The 21,678-nt window shown below is 39.1% G+C and overlaps 1 long non-coding RNA gene across 1 annotated transcript in view; it reads right to left on the bottom strand.

Annotated features, from left to right (window-relative positions):
* Positions 1-829: 829 nt before the first annotated feature.
* LOC115948296 overlaps positions 830-21,678 on the bottom strand; it is a 24,595-nt gene continuing 3,746 nt past the window's right edge. Inside the window, exons 2-3 of the long non-coding RNA XR_004082126.1 lie at positions 12,869-12,939; positions 830-965 (exon numbers count right to left, since the gene is read on the bottom strand). This is a non-coding gene — a long non-coding RNA (uncharacterized LOC115948296). The remainder of the gene's footprint in view (positions 966-12,868; positions 12,940-21,678) is intronic.

Below are 21,678 nucleotides of genomic sequence, written 5' to 3'. Positions count from 1 at the left end.
TTTCATAGAGGGAAGGAATGTATTTACAAAACAAAGCTGATGGCTGACAGGCATGGATCTGCAGCTTTCAAGATCACACCAGCCATGCATGTCCTTGACCCAGAAAAATAATTATGTTCTCTTTCTAGGGATAGTAAGTGATCTTGGAAGGACTGTGGCAATGGGTCATATCAAGCCAACACTACGTCTTTTCTTCTGTTTGCTCTTGAAACATTTTGTGTGATGATTCTGAGCATGCACGGTGCCACTGTTCCTCCACATTATCAGCGAGCATATTAACTCTGAGCTGATAACATGCAAGGGAAGAGAGAACATGGCGGAATTTGCCTAGGTTTAGCACTAGCTCTGATTTTCCAGCACACAAAAATTTAAAATTCATTGTTGGGAAATTGAGCAAAGCAAACCAGCCTCCTGGCACAAATTGCTGAAGCAAAAGTAACCTAAAGTTTACAAAAGTAAAGTTCTGAGCTTCACACAGCTCTGTGTCCAGCTTACCCAATTCCAGCAAAACTGCATGGCTTCATGCTGCATTTCTTCCTCTGAAAGTCACTGTTGATATTTCCTGGTGGTTTATTTCCTTCTTGTGTGCCATAGAGATGTGACAGTGAAAGCTTAGTTGCAGTGTGCATGCACAGCATGGGAGTTATCTCCTCCCTTCATCACTTTGTTCATAGGAAGCATTAGGAAGAATGTTAAAATGCTAAATTGTAAAGATTTACAGCAACATTTTTCTATGATAACCTTATATTTATGCTAATTGGAAACTACTTGGAGTATCATGCTGATGTTATAGTACCACTACACATAATCCATTTTTGTTTTACAGCTTGGGAGGCAACTTAGCTGGAGTTGACTGAACAGATTTTACTAGCTGATGAAGATGTCTTCCTCTAGACTCACCTTGGTGAATCTTTTCCTTTAAGTCACTTTAGGAGCAGCACTACTGGGAAGCAGCAGGAATCCTCCTGCAAGAGATGAGGATTCATGTCAGGATGACACAGCTGAGGATTCACACTACATCAACACAGATAACATTGTCTTTTTTTTTAATTATGTGGTGCCTGTGGATCAGGCTTCAAAGCTGACCATCAGCTCTCATTTCTAGGTGCCCTGACTCGAGTCTGAAGCTCCTGAGTGGCTGGAGTTGGCTCCTCACTCCTTTACTTCACTCTCATTTTCTGTGCCTTACACATTCTCTACTCCACTTTGGAACAGGGATTTGAATCACAATTTCCCAGGTGCCAGAGAGTGCCTTAGCCCCTACCAAATAGGTTTGCAGTACTCCTTTGTCTGGTTCAGGGATTGTTTTGCTATTCAGAGCAGGCTGAGGTGCCTTGGCAGGTGGAGAGCTTGGTTCCCTATCCAGGACTGCAAGTTACCAGGTGCTCTGGGCACTCAGCTGGTGAGGATATTCTTGCTCTGACTGAGAAGAATCTGCCAGTCATTCTGAAATCCTCTCCCACTGCAGCAGATTTGTTGCTCCATGGGAAAGTTCACATCTGAGAAATCTCAGAAAAAATACTGATGTCCCTAAAGCCCTTCTCCATCCACTGACATCTCATTCTTTTCTACTGTCTTTGGTATCCTTGTCTGGAAATCTAATCCTCTCATGTTCTTGGGGAAACCTGCCTTTGGCAAAGACATTTAATGACCCAGAGTTTCTGATGCTGACCCTAAATCAGTTTTTGCAAATATTGCTGATAAGCTTTCTTATCTTCTCTCGGTGCTGCTCATTGGAAACGGGACATGTTTTCTCTTTGGTTTTAAGAAAACGCCTCTCTGATTTGCAAGTTAAACTATTAAAAAATAAAACTAAAAGCTTGATACATAGTGTCTTACAAAAACCCTTAACTATATCATGATTTTGCAATACTTTTATCAGAATTAAGTTATAAATTCTTACATCTGTCTGTTTTACAGACAGAATATTGCCTAAAAAAGACACTGTTAACTTATGGTAGTGGGTAATGCCAATTCCTGCAGTCTGGTCCTAGTCTTCCTTTGAACATTTGTTAGGGAAAATATGCAAAATTGATTAATTTCTTAAGTATAATAATAGCAGCAATATTATACTGTAGTGAAGGATATTTTGCATAACTTTAAAACATTTGCAGAAGGCTCAACATTTGGTGCCTTAATACAGAAGTATGTTCCCAGTAGCAATTAGGGTTTGTGGTGCCTGCTGCAGTAGCTGCCACAGCCCTGAGGGTCTCAGTCCCTATTTTCCATGCACAGGGCACCATGCAGCGCCCCCACCTTGGCTGGGGTCAGTCTCAGGGTGTTGGCTGGATATCTCAGAGCTCAGCTGTGACAAGGGGACAAGCAGGGTGACAGTGCCCATGCTAATGTCTGCAGGAGTTTGCACAGGGGGAACAGGGCAATGGTGAGAGCACAGAATAAATCAAACTGTGAAAGCAACTGCAGTCAAATGTCACACCTAAGCACTCAGGGGCCTGGCATGCTGTTGGAAATAGGTTGGGTTACCTGTCAGCGTGGTCTTTTCTTTCTGTTGCAGGAGAATAATGTTATCTGAGGATAGAACCTAAGGAGCACAGATGGTTGTGATACAGATCTGACCCTCTAAACCCTTGTCATAGCAAATTATTCCATTGACGTAAATGGGATTAGTCCTATGTAAAAGATCTCAGTTATAGTATCTAATTCTTCCATTATTGAAGTTACCTTTTAAATACAGTTTTGTTGCTTTGTGTGTGCTTGTGTATGTCTATGCATCTGTATTTAAATAACATTATCCACGGGACAAACTCTGTCATAGCCTAATAGTACTGCAGTCACAGACACTATGTAGGACTGTAGGATATAAATTCTCACTTTATGAGAAATTAGAAACGTTATTTCTGCACTTTCTAAGCACAGAGATATAAACCCTCATTTGACTTTGGAACTTTCTTTGCTTGCCACATCAGCCCAGAGCCCAATACTTGTCCAAAGTCTAATGCTTCCTTTTGTAAAAACATAGACATTGAGGACTTGTGGTTGTGGAGCAAGAAGAGTTTAAACTGCAAGAAAGAGTAACACAGATTAAAATTTAGAATCAAGCCTTCTTTGTTTTTGCCTGTTGTAAATTACTTTATGTATTATGGTGCAAATCTCTCAGCATTTCTTGAAATACTGTTTGTTTAAATGTAAATACTTTTTTCAGCTGCTATTTCTGTTGCCAGACAAGCCTCTACACTCTGAATCTCTCATGAACAAGGCCTTACCCCATTCATTGTCTTAGGAAACAGTCCTGCTGGCTTCAGAAACACCAAAATAAGGTAAGTTGCCCTCAGATGGGAATCTTGCAGCCAAGAAATTGACTCAATTGTTAACTTTACCATGTACCTTATGATGTCACTGCACAATTTAGTTAGAAAACGCTTCTCACTTCCTTTTGTCTACTTAGAACTGAAGCCAAACCCTTAGAAACCTCTTTTATTTAGGAAAAATATAAGGGAAAATAATGAATCCCTGCCCTCATTCAGTTTTGAGGGGAAAAAATTACAACTTTTGCTTAAAAGCCAAACAGTTCAGCTCTGAGCATGGCAACTTTCAGTTGTTGTCATAGTTGGGCATTATTTAGATCTTCTCATTTACTGTCTAGTCAATTATTTTTAATTTGAAGATACCTTTTCCCCAGGAAAACCTGAAATGTTGGAGTAGAAACTATCCCTGGCTTGGGGTTTGAAGCCCTGGGTCACATGGCCAACCGTAATTTTTAAATCATGCTGGCATTACTGGACCAGGTATGGCAGACTGGTGGCACAGAAACCTGTCATGGTTTTTGAAGACTGGATTCCCTCTAATTAAAAGCACATTGTGAATTCTCTGAGAGGAAAAAAATCACAGCATGACTGATTTCTATTATAGCTGTCACTGTCACACCATGGATTCAGCTAACGGAACCATTTTTTGTGAATAACACTTAGTTTGAATTCTGGCACTTTTAATTGACTGAGTATTTTTTCATTATTTTACCAGGGATGGGTTGCAATAAATCTGACCACAATGTTTCTGACCCAAGTTTTTTTAAAAAATATAACCAATGTGATGACCTGCAAATGTTTTGCTTATTTGTATTCTATTTGCTCCAGAATTCTCCTCTGGTAGGAACATACTTCTTCACTAAAGGGTGAAAAACATAATGGTATTAGTCCTAGATCCTCGCACACAAAGGCTATGAGGAAAAAACATGGAACCATTTTCACAAATGACAGACCAGCCCACAGCTCTTCTTAAAAATCAATGCAAGGACACTTTATACAGCTGTCCATGCAGAAAACAGACAATTCATGTGGTTTAGTATTTTTTCACAGAAGCATTTTTGTCTCTGCTATAATGCATCATTCAGCACTGCCCGTTATCTGAAGAAGCTAATCCATAGACATTGTTTGGAGCTAATTTTCTGGAGTTCCACCTGAATCTTACTTCGTGTCCATGTGCCCTGTAGTATTACTGACAGTAACTTGTCTGGTGACACCAGAGGAGAGCTCTGTATGTCAAAATGAATAGGCCTGACACCATAAATGTTAATACAAGAGTGCCAGTGAAGCGCAGTACAAGCTAATTCTGACATTCACTTCGGAAGCTGTAATTTAATTCACTCATAAATGAGCTTGGTACAAATATTAATTTGAAGTCGCTTATATTTCTCATCTGCTGGCTAAAGCTTGCAAACAATAGGGGAAAGGTCTTGCTATACTGCCACAAATAAGTAAACAATCTTTTCTGCCAAGAAGACTCCAGTGTAAATGCAGAGTCAGGGAATAATTTTTCGACTAATTTATCCTGCATATGGATACTTGGAAACTACAGATGCTACATAACGATCTCTATCTAGAAATATTTCCCAAAGGACAAGAGAACTTCAATTGCCCCTAGTTTATAATAAATCATTGCCATGGACTGCTGCTAGCCCACATTAGAGAAGCGCAGTGGACAGGGTGAGGTGTGGGTGAGCAGTCTGGCTCAGCCTTAGGAGCACAGCTGCCACCTGAGGTCAAAGCAAGGCAAGGTTAGAAGTTGGGAAGAGGACATGAAGAGGATACAGAAGAGAATGAAAACCTCAGTCTATCAGAAAGAAGCTGCAAGAGCGTCTCTGTAAATAATTCCCTGTCTTCTCTTCTCTCTCTTCCCCCCCTTTGACCTGTTCCTGGGGCTGTTTTCCTCCTCTTCCATCATTCTGTGCATACCACCAACCCCTATCCCAGAGACAGCAGGAGTGCAGGGAAAACAAGGCTGCAAAATGAACTCTCTCTCCCTCTCTCTCTCTCTCTGTATTTACATTGCTTTCCAGCTCCTTCTATGAACAGGCATATGGTGTTAATCTAAACTGTCCAACACATTAGTGGGAGGGAAGTAGCACCCAGAGGATTATTACAACATTTTACCTGGCAGATGCCACCATATTTATTGATATGAAAATTTCCTCCCTCCATATCAGCCACTGAAACCTCCCTCCGTGAAACTCTCTTTATTTTCAGCATAGCTCTATTAAAATATTTTGTTAAACTCCTTAAGTTTTACTCTGTCTAGAATGTACATTCATTAATCAGGAAAAGTTATCGCTAAAGTCAATAGAATTTTAAAGTAATGAATGATGTGCTTATTGTAGTTGGCTGCTGGAACACACTGCATTTTTATGAGTAATTTCTGTGGGCTCCATATATATGTGTCCATATGTATGCACAGGTATATGTATGTATAAGTGTATATATGCATATAGATTTTTGCCTTTGTGTATATATGTATTTTTGATGTTTATCTTCAAACTTGTGATTTTATATCAAATATTCCTGAAGAGAACACTAAAATCAATTAACAATGGTACGTCAAAATGCTAAAAAGGAGAGCCAAAGTAAAGTATCATTGAATTAACTCTCAGATAATCCTGAAATGCGTAATAGTGTCAAGCCAAATCTGGAAAGCATTTATAAAATAATGCAGGATATATGTGAAAAAAAATTAAAAATTAAAGTTTCCTTATTTGTCTTTTAAAAAGAATATTTTGCAATACATTTCCTACAGTTTTTATCAAATAACCAGGGCCAATATAAATATGAAGGAAACATGTCAATTTTAAAGGCATCTTTTGAAAGGGCAAATACTTTCATTTTGGTTTTACTTTCACAGAGAAAAACTATATTCAATTCCATTAAGCCCTATGTTTTCAAATATTTTGTGGTTCTGGCTTAATTCCAGAAAGAGGAAAAACTTCAAAGTTAAGGATCAAGCCTCCAATGTAACAAAGTTGAGTAAAATTAAGGATGGTAACCTGTTGCGATAGACAGTAGGGAGGGAGTGATCTCTGACCCTGGATTTCCTTCCTTTTGCTCAAATCATAACAAACCTCAAACACAGATGAATTTCTTTTGCTATTGCAATAATATGTCTTTTTATTTTGGAAGTAAAGTCTAGAATGTCTGCATATATGTGTTGGTAATAAAACATTTCATGCCTCTGAGATAGCTAAAAAACCTGACTCCCCTTTCCTGGGGAACTGTTCTGGGTTCTTTGTGCCTACAGGGCCTTGCAAACACCCTTTCCTTCCCTTTGGCCAGCATAGGAATGTGATCATAATATCCAGTGACACGCAGTACAGTAGCATGTTGTTCTGCCTCTAACAGGACTGGTATTTGAGAAAAGTCAAGGTCCACACATGGAAACATCATTGATAGATCCATTGATAGAGCTTGAGAAACTGAGCAATGTTTTGGGTTCAAAGCCAATCACCCTTAGTGCAATTTCCTATAGCAAGGCAAGTCAGTGGACATGCAGAAAAGATTGAGGGGTGTGTGGAAACCACACATGTTGCTACATTGTATAGGTTAAAAATTTTCCATCTCCATCTGTTCCTTAAAGAAAAAGTTGAGTTTTGTGAGCATGTTTTTTCCACAAAAAAAGTATCTGCTTTCTGTAGAAAATTAGAGCTATTCATGAGACAGCCAAACACCTGCAAGCCAAATATTTCTGGCTGAAAGTATTGATCCTCTCAGGAGGATGGGAGTTTGGTGCTTCATTTCCATGGTCTTTGTGAGGGGCTCACAAGTGCCACATTTCCAGTGACTTGTGTGGCTGAGCTTGAGTGGGACAGGAGCACACATGACAGCAGTGCTGCTGTGGAACAGAATTTGGGTGTGAGCTGATATCCCACTCCACTCCTTCTGCAAGACTAGGATCTGCCTGCAAGCAAGGCAGGGCAGTGGGGATGCTCAAGGACCTTGGGCTGGAAAAAAGCTCCAGGATCAGGTTAAGCAGACACAGAGTCTGATACAGCACTGCAGACAACAGTTATATCTTCAAGCACCTAAACCTACCATTTGCATGGTTAATGTTTTTTACTGTGAGTTTTCAGATGGAACCTTGTTATTTTACTATTATAAAAACAAATATTTTCCGATTTTCCAATTTAAAACAGATCAATAAGCTCAAATAGTTTTTGGAAAGTAATGGGCCTCACTCTGCTCCATTAAACTCAGAGACATTAATTGGGCAGTAGATGACCAAGAACAGAAGCTTGGTAATGCTTGAATTTAGATTAGAAAGAAGTTTTTTACAACAAAGGTGGTAAAGCACTGGCATGGGTTGCCCAAAGATGTGCCTCATCCCTAGAAGCACTCAAGGCCAGGTTGGATGGGGCTCTGAGCAGCCTGGTTTGTGGGAGAAGTCTCTGTGCATTGCAGGGGGGTTAGAATAGATGGCCCTTAAAGTTCTCTTCCAGCCCAAACCACTCTCTGAGTCTATAGATATTTGTTAATGATTCTAACAACTATTTTTTTTCAGAATTGCATTTTAGTTTTGGTCAAACTGAGTTTTGAAATACAGCTGGCAAAATAAAAAAATAATCAAGAAAAGTATTATTTTTTTCAATCCAAAATATTTAGTTGTACTTCAAAAGAATGGCTTCATTTTTGGTTTTGAGCTGTTTCATGTGTTTAAAAGCTTTTTCTCTTTCCTTTTAAAATTTAGAGCAATTTAAAAATGGACAGATTAAAAGCTTGCTTTGAAAGTTTTTGAAAATGTTTTGGCAGCTCTAAAATGAACCATTCCATTTTGAAAATACTAAAATGAAGTGCTTTGACATTTTAGATTTTTTTCTGCATTGTTTCATCCGGGACTATTTGCTAAATTCCATTCAAATTCATGAAGAGTCTCACTAACCCTGAAATTCATTTGCGTGGTGTATTTATTATTTGTCAGACAGCAGTGGTTCATTAAACTCTGCATCAGTTCAACCTTAAATAATGGGAGAGAATTCTTAATAGGGCCTTGTTCATATACAGCAACCATTCTCACTCCCCTTATAATTGCTGCCCTAAGGGGCACTCAGCTGTGCAGAGCCACATTTACCCCTCTGGGAGAAGAGGTGGCAAGAGAGACCTCAGGCCTCTGAGCTGGTGCTGCTTCCTCCTCTCCACCCAGGGGAGTCCTCCTCCTGGAGTACCCATATCAGCCTTACAGCTCACACCAGTGTTTCAGTAGCCTCTTGCTAAGCTCTGCCTTCTTCCCATCAAAGGCAAGCTCTTTGCTGTTCATGTCACTGTATGTGGTCACTGCATTTCTTATGCTTTATTACCTTCTCTCTCACCTTTTTACCATTAGCGAGGACTGGCCTGTTTTTACCCAACTGGTTTAAATGTTTCTAAAAGCCATTCACCTGCAGTAGCAGTCAACAGCTGGCATACCAACATTTTTGTCTTTTCTGGCTGCCCAGCTTCAGCAGGGCTATTCACAGCTTGCACTTTGCTAAGGTCGTTGGTATCACCCTTACACATTTCCTGTATTACATGAGGATCAAGTTCCTCATGTAGTTAACAAGTCGAAAAATATTCCTGGGGAAGGAGAGGAACTAGGTAGATAAGTGTGTTCCACATGTGCACTTTATTTTGGGAATTGCTGCCTTCATCCAAGTGAGAAATAATTGTGATCAAACATGGGTCTGAAATGTGGTGCTCCAGATCACCCAGAAATGTCTTTGTACTCTGAATGTTCCAGTCCAGCAAGGCCAGAGTGTGATGGGACGTCAACTGCTGGCCACTGCTCAGTGCCTGGATCTATAAAAATAGTCTCTGGGTCAAACTTTGCACTACTGTAATTGGGAATAGCTCCAGTAAAATCAGTATCTCCACATTTCTTCTCTTGAAATTTAAAGCCAGGTTTGGCCCACTATGTGGACAGAGTCCAACTGGAAACTAGGGCCAGCCTGACTTATGGGAGAGGAGATGGGAACTGACTCTCCTGCAGTTAGTTAGCCTCAGTCCTCACGTGTCTCCCAGATATAACTGTTCTGACCTCAGTGGAATTGATCCTAATTTATGCCACTGTAACTGAGATTGCAGTGTGCATTGTTTGAATTCTGTTGGGTGCGCCTTCGTCCAGATGGAAACTATTTGCAAACTATAACAGCCTCTTTCCTAACGTTGAGGCTTGCCATATCTGAAATTTTTGGTGGGGCAGGGGAGTGGAGAAAAGGATATAATGCCAACTTTGTGCTTAGTGCTACCTAGTGACATTAAATTCTGCTGTGTTCTATTAAATTATCAGTGCCTAATTAGGGGATTAGAACACTCCTATCCTCTCATCCTAATTACAGAATGTGTTCCAAGATCACCCAGAAGAAGGGAGGAGGTAGCTTTAGGAAATTCAGAATGGCAATGTGGTGACTCTGTGCAGGCCTTTTTTCTTACATGGGCGTTCCTGCTAATTGATTTTTCTTGCATCTGCAGCTTCTGTTTTTTCCAGCTTTACATATTACATTGCTGAAGCGTTTGATGAATGGGATGCTGTGCAGCTGAAAGATCACACGTCTCAAATGGCTCACTTGGCATTCTCAGACTGAACTGACTGGCAGAGTTGCAGCTCTCTGGAAAGGGGAATGGCTGCTTTTCTCTCAGAAGAGCACTGTAACTCTTATATGCACCAAAAAGGCAAGATATTATACACACATAGGAGCGTGTCTGTCTATATACGCATGTGTATGTGTGTGGATATATGTATTTTTGGAGTGGAAAGCCACTCTGTCTTCCTGTAATTGCACTGGAAATGTTCAGTTTGTCAGCATGACTTTTTTCCCTGTTAGCAATGAAATTTGGCCAGGAGTCCTAGCACGCCATGAGAAATCAAGCCGTGACCACATTAAGCATGAATGGCAGGGAAGGTTAAAGCCTGTAACACTATGCTGGGGTGACCTGTTGCAGAGTTGGAGGCTGAGGTGTGAGGCTGGGTCACATAACTATTTGCAAGTGAAGCACAAAATGAAGCTCAAAGCTGCTTTGACTGTTTACTCTTTCAAGAGGCATTTAGTGAGTATTTTTTTATTTTGAAAGCATATTTAGAGAACTTCAGCTGCAGGGCTTGTAGCCAACCTTCAGAAATCAAACCAGAATATTTCTTAATTTTACCTTCAAGTACACTGATGGCATATTCCTACTTTACTTTTGAATGATTTGAAAAGCTTTTCTATAAACTCATGTACAAAGAGACTGCTGAGAAACATCTGAGGAACATGGAGCTGTTCAGCTGCAGGGAAATAAAGCATGGGATCACCCAACCACCAACAGGAGCAGGTTGGTGGATCTTTCCTGTGATCAGCTGTGGAGTTGTTCTACTGAGCAGGAAGTTAGACATTCGCTTAATGAAGAAAAAAGAGAGGTGCCAGGGAATTGCTTTCACTACCTATAAACTTTCTGCCCTAAATCTGTCTCCTGAAATACTGAATTGAATGCAGATGTAAAAAAAACCAAACCAAAACAAAGACAATTTTTATTTTGAAGCCTTCTTATTAATTTGTCTTTGCCTTTTTTTTTTAAATTTTTTATTTATTTTGCTTACTAGACCCTTTAGCCCAAGAGGTACATTTGAATGCAGCTTTGAAGGGAATTTGGCTCAGTGCTGTAAGGCAGGCTAGGGAAGAGCCTGGTCTTAAAATAGACACAAAGCACCGTGCATGAATTGGCTTCCCAGATCCCACTGAAGCACAACCTGAACTTTGCCTTGTGGAGTGGCAAACTTGAAGAGCGCAATGAAATCTTTCACCAGAACCAGAGCTGCAAAGGATCTGCTGTGTCCCACCCTTTCACAGCAGCAAACAGGCTCTGGTGAAGGTCACCCACCTACACCAGCTTTGCAGTCTAAGACTGCACACCTTTGTGTGGAGTCACTTGTAAGTTATCTTTCTATGAGGAGAGGACAATCTGACCTTTTCATGCCTCAGTCACTTGGAAAACTATTCAAACTCCAATGGATGTCACTAAAGCTGATAGAAAAATAACATTTTGTGTTTGTAAGTTGTGGCTCACACTTCATGGTAAAGTCTGACTAGGATTGAGGCGTTTGGAAGGTTTGTACTACACCCTTGTTTAATAATCCAAAGCTGGATGCTGGACATAGGTATGAGATGGCAGCAGCCACTGCCCAGGGAAGTGCCACAGTTCAGCAGAATCCTTAAGGAGCTGGGGATTTTCCCAACAGGAAAACCATCTCCTCCTATAGGGCAGAGCATTACAGAATGCCAGTTCTTGCAAGAATTTCTGGATTAGCAGCACGTGAAGCACTTTCTGCATCCTACAAAACTTAACATGCTGAGGATGTAAAAGGTCATTTAAGGACTGCCCCAGCATAGGCCCAGCTATATCTGCTTCATTTCAGATTGATGTTAGTCCAGTCTGTTGTTAAACCCTGGTGACAGAGCATCTCCATAGCTTCACAAAGAGCAAAGGGCTGGTTCTTAGCATTACAAACCTTTTCCTAATAATGTCCAGTAAAATTCTTGTTGCCAGTTATGCTATTTTCACTTCTTTTCTGCCAAGCTAATGTCTTCCTTTTATACCAGCCTTTTCTGTGTACGCAGACTGCTACCCCAAGTATCCCTTCTTCACACTAATTATCTCTAATTATTCAATCTTACCTTTTAAGCTGTGTTTTCTAGATTATTAGTTCTTCTCAAAGCTCCATCTAACAGCAATCTGTCCTGTCACTGAACAACTTTCTGGAATTCATGGGCTCAACCTGGACACTGGTACTTTAGATGAAGCCTTACTCTGGGTTACTGATGGCTCTTTCAGTCCCTCTTGCAGGGCTGCTTTCATCAGACATGCCAATGACTGCTTTCAACATTTAATTGTAAATAGCTGAGGCTACTTATAATTAAACGAATTACTTGATATAATTAAATTAATTACTTGAGGCTGAACTGATGCTAAGAGAAGCCAGACACTCATCTGGCATAAAATTGATGCAGTGTCTCAATGTCTCTAAATAATACTGACTTACATTATGTGAGCACAGTGAGCAGGTTTACAAATGCCCTGGCATGACAACACCTGAGTCTCCTGAGCTGTTTCACTACAGGTGCTGCTTCTGCCAGCTGCATCTGTGTCTCAATCTGAAGCTGCTTCACTGTTGTGATGGACATAAACCCCCAGTGCATGAATGATGCATGTTTGCATAATTAATACCAATTGTTTAACCAGAAGCATTTGCTGCATGAAGTGTTAAAATTATATTGCATCCAAATACTGCTGTGTTTTTCTGGTTTATGGATACTAGTGTTTAAAACTCTAATCAAAATATTATAATTAATGATATAAATTCTGTTAAAATGTACAAGCAGTGTGTTATATTCAAAATGCCATCAGCTCTGATCAACTCCAAATTGAGAAACATGTTTGGCTGATTTAAGGCATCACAAAATGATCACACTGTTCTTGCAATTAACAATGTAATTAAGATTTACAGGTTGCATAATTCATTTCACATGTATAACAATTGAAGTTTAATTAATAAAACTTAAGCATGCTAATTACCAGTATTTTCAGAATCAAAAATGTTTCAACAATGAAATTTGGATAATATCTTTTTCCATTCTTACCATTCTTTGCTGGATTGTTATTCTGCTTCCATATTTTCAGATTTCCAGATCTTCTTTTTGGTTGTACTTTACTGTAGGGGAAAAGAATGAAGTTTTTAAAAATTGCAGATCTTTTGCTGATAAACCATATTGTTCCATTTTAAATTGTTCCTCTTTTACCCACAGTGGCCATTGTACTTGCTGCTGCATGTTCTTATCTACACCTCGGTCGTATATTAATTTAAGTCATTGTATAGTAGAAAGAGCATGTTATGTGCATGGATTTGTAAGACTGAACAGTTTTGGAGACTGCTGTAGTCTCATTTATGACTGTGTAACTTAGTTGGAGGCTCAGCTGAAGCTTTTCAAAATAGAATGGATCAAGCAATAATTTTTATTAGAGTATGTTTTACTAAAACTAGGCAACGCCCTTTTCTGTTACTATTACTGAACACATAGCAACAACATGAAGCAGTATAGCTCCATTGTTTTAATGATTTTCCAGTCTTATTTAAGTGTATTGGTAGATCCCCTGCCTTGATGTTGTGATGAAAGAAGACAGCTTTGATAGATACTTACTCAGAAAGGAGATTAAAGGGCTTAAAATTTGGTCCCTGTCTGATAGGTGACAGGGTAGATCCTTCTATGTAATCAAAACAGATAAGAGATAGCAGTGATTATTGTGACTGCTCCATGGTCTCTCCTCCTGCTGTACCCAAAGTCCTTCAGTAGAATCACTCTTCTGAACACTGCTTTGCCCTGGCTTTGTTGCTAATACTCAATGCAAGAAAACAACACTGCAGGTGTCTTTCAACGTTGACATTTACTCATTGTCATGGAACTTCTGCAGGTCACACCTCACTGTGTGAGTGGTCTGAGGAACTGCTGGAAAAATAGATCTTTTTACTTTTGTTGTTGAAGGAGTCCTTAATGCATAAAAGGACACAGCTTACAGGATTGGGCTGTCAGACAGCAGCTCATGACTTGCATTATGTTATATTGACAATGTCTTGGCAAATAAGACACTGACAAATTGTTTTGCAATGAAAGCATAAACTATACAGAATATTGTGCAAGGCAGACAATATAAGGAGACACCCTCCAGTCTCCATGGACTTGCAATTTTAAAGCTTACCATATTTTTTCTAATATCTGTGCTGACGCAGCGTCTCATTTGGGAAGTGGGATTTTTTCCCCTTCTGCCTCATGCAAGCACCCATCAAGACTCTAAGCCCAACACCACTTGTGTTTGTCAGGTGATGCAAAGGGAGCCCAGACTGCTGTGTTACAGAGGCCAGGAGCTTTTGTAGGGGCTAACATCAGAGACTGAAAGATTCTAGGTATTCAAAGAGGTAATGTCAAGGAAGATTGAGGTTAGACTTTAGGTCTCCAGAAGTGCAGGTGGACGCATTTTATCTGGATTTTATGGAATAGCCATCCTGGTCTTAACAAAAACCTAAAATTAAGAATAATAAATAAAAAAAATCTCCTACAAAACCCCACCATCATTAAGTTAAAAGCAAAGGCAACATGCAAATTTGATTCACTGCTGAGAATACAGAATGTCTTTTGCAGGCCCTTCCACTACTGCTTTTGGGGTCAGATATTGAGCTGCTGCTGAATTCCCCACTTTTGGGTGGGCTCAGCATGGTTTATTGGTAATGATTTCCCTTTGGTAGGAGCGGGGATCTAACTACTTGACAGTCCTGATACTCAACAATGCTCTGTCAATCTTATGTTTATCAAAATTTCAGACAAAGTGATGTTTTTAAAATATGCTTAGAGATAAATCAAAACCACTAATTATTAGATATGGCTGAGTTTGAGAGTTCAGCCATTCTGGAAAGATGTTTTTAAAGAGATTAGTTATGTGGCACCGGTTTACTGCACAGAGAAAGATGAATTTTTTTATTTCTCTCTTTCAAAAACAAGCAGAAAACGAGGAAAATATATTTTCTTTAGCTTGTAATTAGCTTAATCTGTAATTAAATAAGCTTTCCACTAAGTTGATATATGGAAAACAGTGATTCCAAAGAAAAAAATAAATCTAGAAAGGCCTGAATTAGTGAAAAGGGAGATAAAGATGAAAGTAACCTATAAATAAATGTTATAATAGAAATCACAGTAACATAACACTGTCCTTTCTGTCATATTTTTATGTTCTAATGAAGCCCTATTATATATTTCTGTGGCCCCCTTTTTGATGAGCTCTTCAGTATTTCTTGCTGCAATAAGCAGTCATCTGAAATACCTATGGGACTGGTCTCTCCCAAGACACCCAGTGTGGATTGTTCCCTAACTACTGATTTTTACCATTTCAATGGCACAAAGGATTCTGTGTTTTGACAGGGAAATCCTTATAACTCTAAAAATGAATTAAGTATTCAGCCAATCATAAAATGACATCATGAAAGCAGCTCTTTTGCTGATGTGGTGACTATAGAGTTGCTTGACATTATTCTGCTAACACAGTTTGACTGGATATATGTTTTGACATCCTGACAACAGGGACACTGATGGAAACTGATGGACTCAATGTCAAAAGAAGAAAAGCTGGCTGCAGGAGGACACCCAGAAAATTAATAGGTGGATTGCAAAAACCCCTTACTTAAAGGCTAAAGTCAATAAAGTGAGGACTGAATAAAATCCCCCAAAAACTGAAAGAAAAGGCATAGACAAACCAATTCTTATAAAAATAGCAAAGACATACTGAGGGGTGTTTTGGAGCTCAGTAGATGCAGGCTGAGAAATAGTTAATTTGAACTTGAGTAGTTGACATTCAATGTTCATATTTTTGTTTCTGCCACAGCCTTCAAAAATAACTGTGTTGATACTGTAGAGAACTTCCTTATTAAGCATCCTTTATCTTGTTCTCACTTTTTGTCTTTTCCTTAATTTCCACCATAAATATGTTCCATAATACTGTGAACCAAATGCCATCCACAGGAGAACTAGCAATTTTAGACACTTTTTTGGAGGACATTTCAATTTAGAAGCCAAGACCTTTTCTTGCATCAAGAGCCTTTGTAAGCAGTTCTGCTTGCACATTTATAAAGTGTATTTATATATAATATTCAAAATCTCCAAGATTAAAAAAAAATCCAGTTTTGGAATCAGCCAGAAACATACTCCTTCACATATTTTGCTCATTCTGAACTGAGTATTTGTATCTATCATAGATTGGTCCCTTTTCCCTGTCATCGAGTGACATATGTCATAGGTAAAGGACTTGTGACAGGGCTCAAGGCAGAACTGTGTTAAATAATGCAGTGCCAAAAATCCAGTATTTGCACAGTCAACAAACTCCTCTTCTCCAAGAAAATGATAACATTTACATTTTTGCCACCTGATGACATCATGTCTCCCTTTGCACTGACTCCAGTATCAGACTATTTCTAAAGTCAGAGAGACTTCATTATTCTGACTTTTTGAGTAGTCTCTGAAGTCTGTGACCAGCAGATTTTGGAAACTGTGAGATTGGTATACCTAATATAATTATATATTAGGTATATTATATTTACTGTTGTCTTAAATTCTCCTGTAGGCCTTCAGTGATGGCCACTGTTTGATACAGGACACACATTTGCAAAATGGATCTTTGACTTGCTCCAGAATGGCCATTCCTATTGTTCTGTGCAAAAAACCAAACCAAAACAACCCTACAAAGAAGGTTCAATCAAGCAGTCATCCAAAATACCAAATAACAAGAAACAATTCTATTACCAAGATATGATTCTCAGATCAAAATACTGAAAATCAATAAAAAGGAAAAAATAAGTTTTGTGAGAGCAACTTGGCTTCATTTTCTGTAGTTCTTGGCTAGAACCTTTCCATTGATAGAGTTGCTAAGTGCATTCTATTTACAAATATAAACACTTGATTTTGATCAGCAAAAATGCATCAGCACACTTGAACAGTGTCAATGATGACATAATTACACTCACAATTTCCTCTCTGTAATGATTTTTAAATGTCAGCAGTCATTTTTTGTCTAATTGTAGCCTGCATGTCAGCACTTCCTCTTAAAACAGCATGTTCCTCTCTGCTGGAATTTCACACCTCTCCACTCACTCACTCACTTCACCAGTGAAGATAATGAAGATGATAAAGGGCTCCAGGGTATTTTCACTCCTGTGCTGCTTTACCATTTAATATCAAGCAGGCAGAATGAGGACCTTTTTTTTTAAAGTAGAGAGTTTGATCAGTTAAACTATAAATAATTATTTGATTTTAATGAACAAATCAAAAAGTAGTTTTCATTTTTCAGACCCCCTGCTGGTGCTTTGCTAATAACCTGTTAAAAAGCTAGGTTTGTGATAAAAACATTCTCACACATGGAGACCTGAACTTACTCACTGGAGCTGACCCTGCAGTGCCAGCCCTTGATCACTTCAGGGTTTAACACAGTGCAATGCAGGTGAGCTTGCTCTTCAAAGGCAGCCTGGTTAGAGATGTCATCACTACCATCTCTTGCTATGACCTAAAAGTGACATTTCAAACGCTATTTTGCATGGCTCCAGGCCCCAGAGCCCATAGCATAACAAATAGGTGCTCCTCAGAGCTCCCTTCCTCCTCCCACAGACCACAGACCACATCATCAGGTGTATGGAAGTGGATCTCTTGTGCAATGAACTGGAAGCTCTGCACTGGGGTTAGCAGCAAACATTTTCCACTCATCTGAACATACCCTGGAATTGGAAACAGGGGCCAGGGAGGCCTCCTTCAGTCCAATTTGCTTACAACTCATCTTCAGCTCTCTGATGATGCTTAACTGTAGGGTTTAGGAGAAAAAGCTTATCATTTACTGGCCCATTTAGTATCAGAACAGGTGAAAAGCCAGAAAGAATTCACACTGTGAAATCAAATAATGAAATAAGGTTGAGATGTCTGATAAAAAAAGAATATGATTGCGTATCTCTAATAACAAATACACTCATATAATGACATATCAACTAGTTATTTGTCTGAATAGCTCCCTGAAAGCTAGAAGAATGAAAAATGAATAAATTGAATAAACACAGGTGACAGGGTGGGAGTGTGTTTTCTACAGCCCATGATAACATTCATTATGTCCCTCTGTGGCATTGCCATCACATGTGACTCCTACATACCCAAATGTCTGTGTACACACAGGTGTGTGGGGACCAGGCACAGATTTGTACAAATGCAGACCTGGGTGTCTTTGTGGTTTATGCTGCATTTTGCGCCCTACATGTTGAACATTTTTTGGCTAAATTGGTGCCTCAGAAATCTTCTGGAGCTCTTGGAAAGGACAGAGCTTTTTAACCTCCTATGCACTTGTAAGATGTGTGAATGCATAGAGACAATCTGAAAAGAGATGATTCTGCACCCCACTGCAGAAGGATGTCCCCAAGGAAAAAAAGCAAACCAAAGACACCAACAGCCAAGCAATCAAGAGCAAAATAAACCAGTCTTTGAGTACTCCTAGGAGAACATGAGTGCTCAAGACAGAGGAAGACCTGCTGTGGGGAACACAGTGTGTGCAGCTAGCTTGCCTGTGCCCACTCCTGAGAGAGCAGGAGTCAAAATCTAAAAATACTAAAAGCTGAAAGACTATGTATGAGATGGACCTAGAACACAGAGGCACTGCTCTAGAACTTTTTGTCCCTTATCCCTTTCTTTCCCAATTTTATACCAAAGAGAAAAGTAGACAATATGTAAATTAGTTTTAAATTGGGTATAATATCTTGCAGGCAAGTCAGCTGTACTGGAGTGTTACTACAAAGCTCCCTATGATTCTGCACTGCACCACAGAAATGATCAACACGTCCTTGCCAGGTTGTTCAGCTAAAGGTAAATTGAGAAAAAGTAAGAGCCATTTCTGGAGTCTTCTGCAAATCCAGGTGGCTTGCTGGAGGTTGTGAAAAGGTTTTTCTTAAAGCTAATAAGGTAAAATGGCTACTTTGAAGAGCAGGTTCTTCTGTTTCCATAGAAAAGCAAAAAACTACATATACCAGTCAGTTTGCCTCTTTGGGATTTCCTGCAGAAGACAATCAAACCCCATAGAGCTGAGATAATGCTCAGTTACCCTGGCCAGGAGGTGGTTTTTTTGTTTGTTTGGGTTTTTTGTTTTGGGTTTGTTTGGTTTGTTTATTTATTTTTGTTTGAGGGTTTGTTTGTTTTCTTTTTTAGTTTTGGTTTTTTTTTTTTTTTTGTTTATTGCTGAGTCTCTCTTTCAGCTGGAGCTGAAACTCCAGCTTTTTAATGAACTACCAAAGGCAAACTACATATTATGCCCTTCCACCCCCAACATTTGAACATGAGGAAATTTGCAAAGGGAAAGGGGAAATGGAGTTTTCTGTTTCAATGGACCAAAGGTATTGGAATATTGATGTTACACATGGGAATTGAGTTTATGTTTTACATTACAGTCAAGCATTCCTGTAGCTTCAGACAAATAAATAAAGGCTGCTGAGAGAATGACACACTGTTCAGTTAGTGTCGAACAGTGGTAAGTTCAGCCTGCAGGAGCACAGAAACATTCCCATACTACCTGAAGCAGGTTTATAGCCTTGGAAAAGAACACTGTCACGGATTATGCAGCTTGACAGATTATTCATGACTCAGTCACTGCATACAGAGTATTGGCTTCTGCTGCATCTGAGGGTTATTGACATCTCTTAAAGTCATGCCAAAAGTATTGCAAGTTGGCCTCTCAGAAAACAAGGCACATTTAGTTAGAGACCATGTCTGAAAACTTCAGTTGATTTGCTTCACATGAACTTGAATTGAACCTCAACCTTACAAAACAAGGCATATTAAAACATAAAGACAGCTGAATGGTAACCATGACAACACTACTTCCAAAAAACCCATAGGTATAGCCAACATTTATATATATATACTGCAAGGGATAATGCATGCTTTTGTGCACTTATTAATACCAGTTCATGCTGTGTGCTTGGCTTTTCCTCAGCAAAACTGTAAGTTACACAGGAATTTCTAGATATTAATTTACCTTTGATGTTTTTCACTACTCTGATAAGGCTCATGCAAAATAAAATTAGTCAAAATGTTCCAAGTTTTAGGCTTGGGTGCAATATGGTCTCAAAATATTGCCTCAATTTTAAAAGTCTATCTTGTGGCAAAATCTGTGCTGCAACTGTGTGTGGTATTCCACTGAGACATAATATTAATTATAACATTTTAATTTCTTTTATTTTTTAATTGTGACAAAAAGAGTGACTTTTTTCATTGCTGCATTTTAGGAAGATGAATACCAATTTTTTAATAGATTATTATGTTAAATGAACCTTTATTTCATCTAGATGTCTGCTATTTTTCAGTCTTTGAACTAAAGGACGATTCTTTAATTTGGGCTTTTGTCAGCACTAATGTAAAGTGCTTTATGTCTCATTTTTATAACCCATTTCATCCCAAATGGGGTGCATTTTTAATCCCCTTTAACTAAATAGAGGAATACAGCTCTTTCCATCACTTTGGACAGGAATATGTTTAGTTTATTTTTAAATACCCTGCCAAGGGACATTTTCCTAAATGAGTATTTTCTAATCTGTAATTAGTATCACAAATACTTTTGCTGCTTGCACATTCTTCCAGTGAAAGGTTGTATAGAGCAGTCACTGCATTCTGCATGTCCTGTGGGACTGTGTGAGGAGCTACACACTCTCCTTTCACACAGTGAACAAAAGCTAAATTCTTGCCTTCTTTTATTTCTTTCTTTTCCTTAGGTCTGAAATGCTAAAGTTGTAAGTGCAGTCCTGAGGGCTGAATACTTATGCTCAGACCTTCTTGGGTGGCATCAGGGTGAGGCTTGATGCCGGTCTGTGATTCATCTGCCATCTCTTCTTTTGCAACTACATTGCTTTTCTGACCTGTCATATATTTACTTCATAGCATAGATACAGTGTTTACTACTTCTTTGGGGACATAGTGACTTGCAAACACAATGTCCTTTCCCCCAACAAGACTACAGCATAAATAGTTCAGCTGCTATCAACCAGGAGCACTACACATATGTAATTCTTGATGTATTTTTATATGTATATGTATTTTTATAGATATATAAGATGTAGAACATTGACCATGTCCTAACTTAGCCCATTAACAAGTTGGGCATGTGTCTTTGGCATCAGCCACTTCTATTACAGAGCACACAGAAGCAATAGCAAAGGCAGCCTTAGAGTGTAAAAGTCTTGTACTATTAATGCATGTCATTCTTAGCTCATCTTTGACAAGCTATGTTAAAGTTTTGCTAACTAGAACTGCAATCATACCTTTTAATCCACTCTGTGCTTTGGAAAGGAGACCTGACTTGCATCTGGGCTGTCCTCAATAGCTGTGCCTGCAGTCTCAGAACAGTGATTTCAGTGAGGCTTACCCATCCTGCAGGGAGAAACCTTAAATATAACCCCATGTTTAATTTGTCTTGACTTTCCCTGTTGGCTTCTCCCAGGCTAAAGCCAGAGTGTAAGCTGACACATAAGGAGTATGGATAAAATGGGTGCCAGGATTTGACTGTAAACTGCTGCCCAAATTAGCACAATGGTATAGTTACTATTAAAACAAATGGCCCAGTGTTGTAAAGAGACCTCCAAAAGTTGAATTTGTAAAGCTCTGATGGTCTTAAGCACAGGGATCTACTTCTTGCCTTTTCAAAATACAGAGCTTGAAAATGAAAATGTTCATTGCCCTTTCCGCTTGCCTATTCCAGGGTTCATGTAGTTTAGATTTAATTAATTCTCAGATAAAAGGTCTGGTATGTAAGCACCAGTTATGAGTGACATCTGCAGTGATGGTGGCATCCACCTCCTGTTGAGATTTTTTGGTCTAAACTTTCCTTAGTGTGT

This window comes from Geospiza fortis, unplaced genomic scaffold, assembly GCF_000277835.1.
Source record: "Geospiza fortis unplaced genomic scaffold, GeoFor_1.0 scaffold318, whole genome shotgun sequence".
Lineage (NCBI taxonomy): Eukaryota > Metazoa > Chordata > Aves > Passeriformes > Thraupidae > Geospiza > Geospiza fortis.
This window is presented reverse-complemented; position numbering and strand designations above follow the sequence as displayed.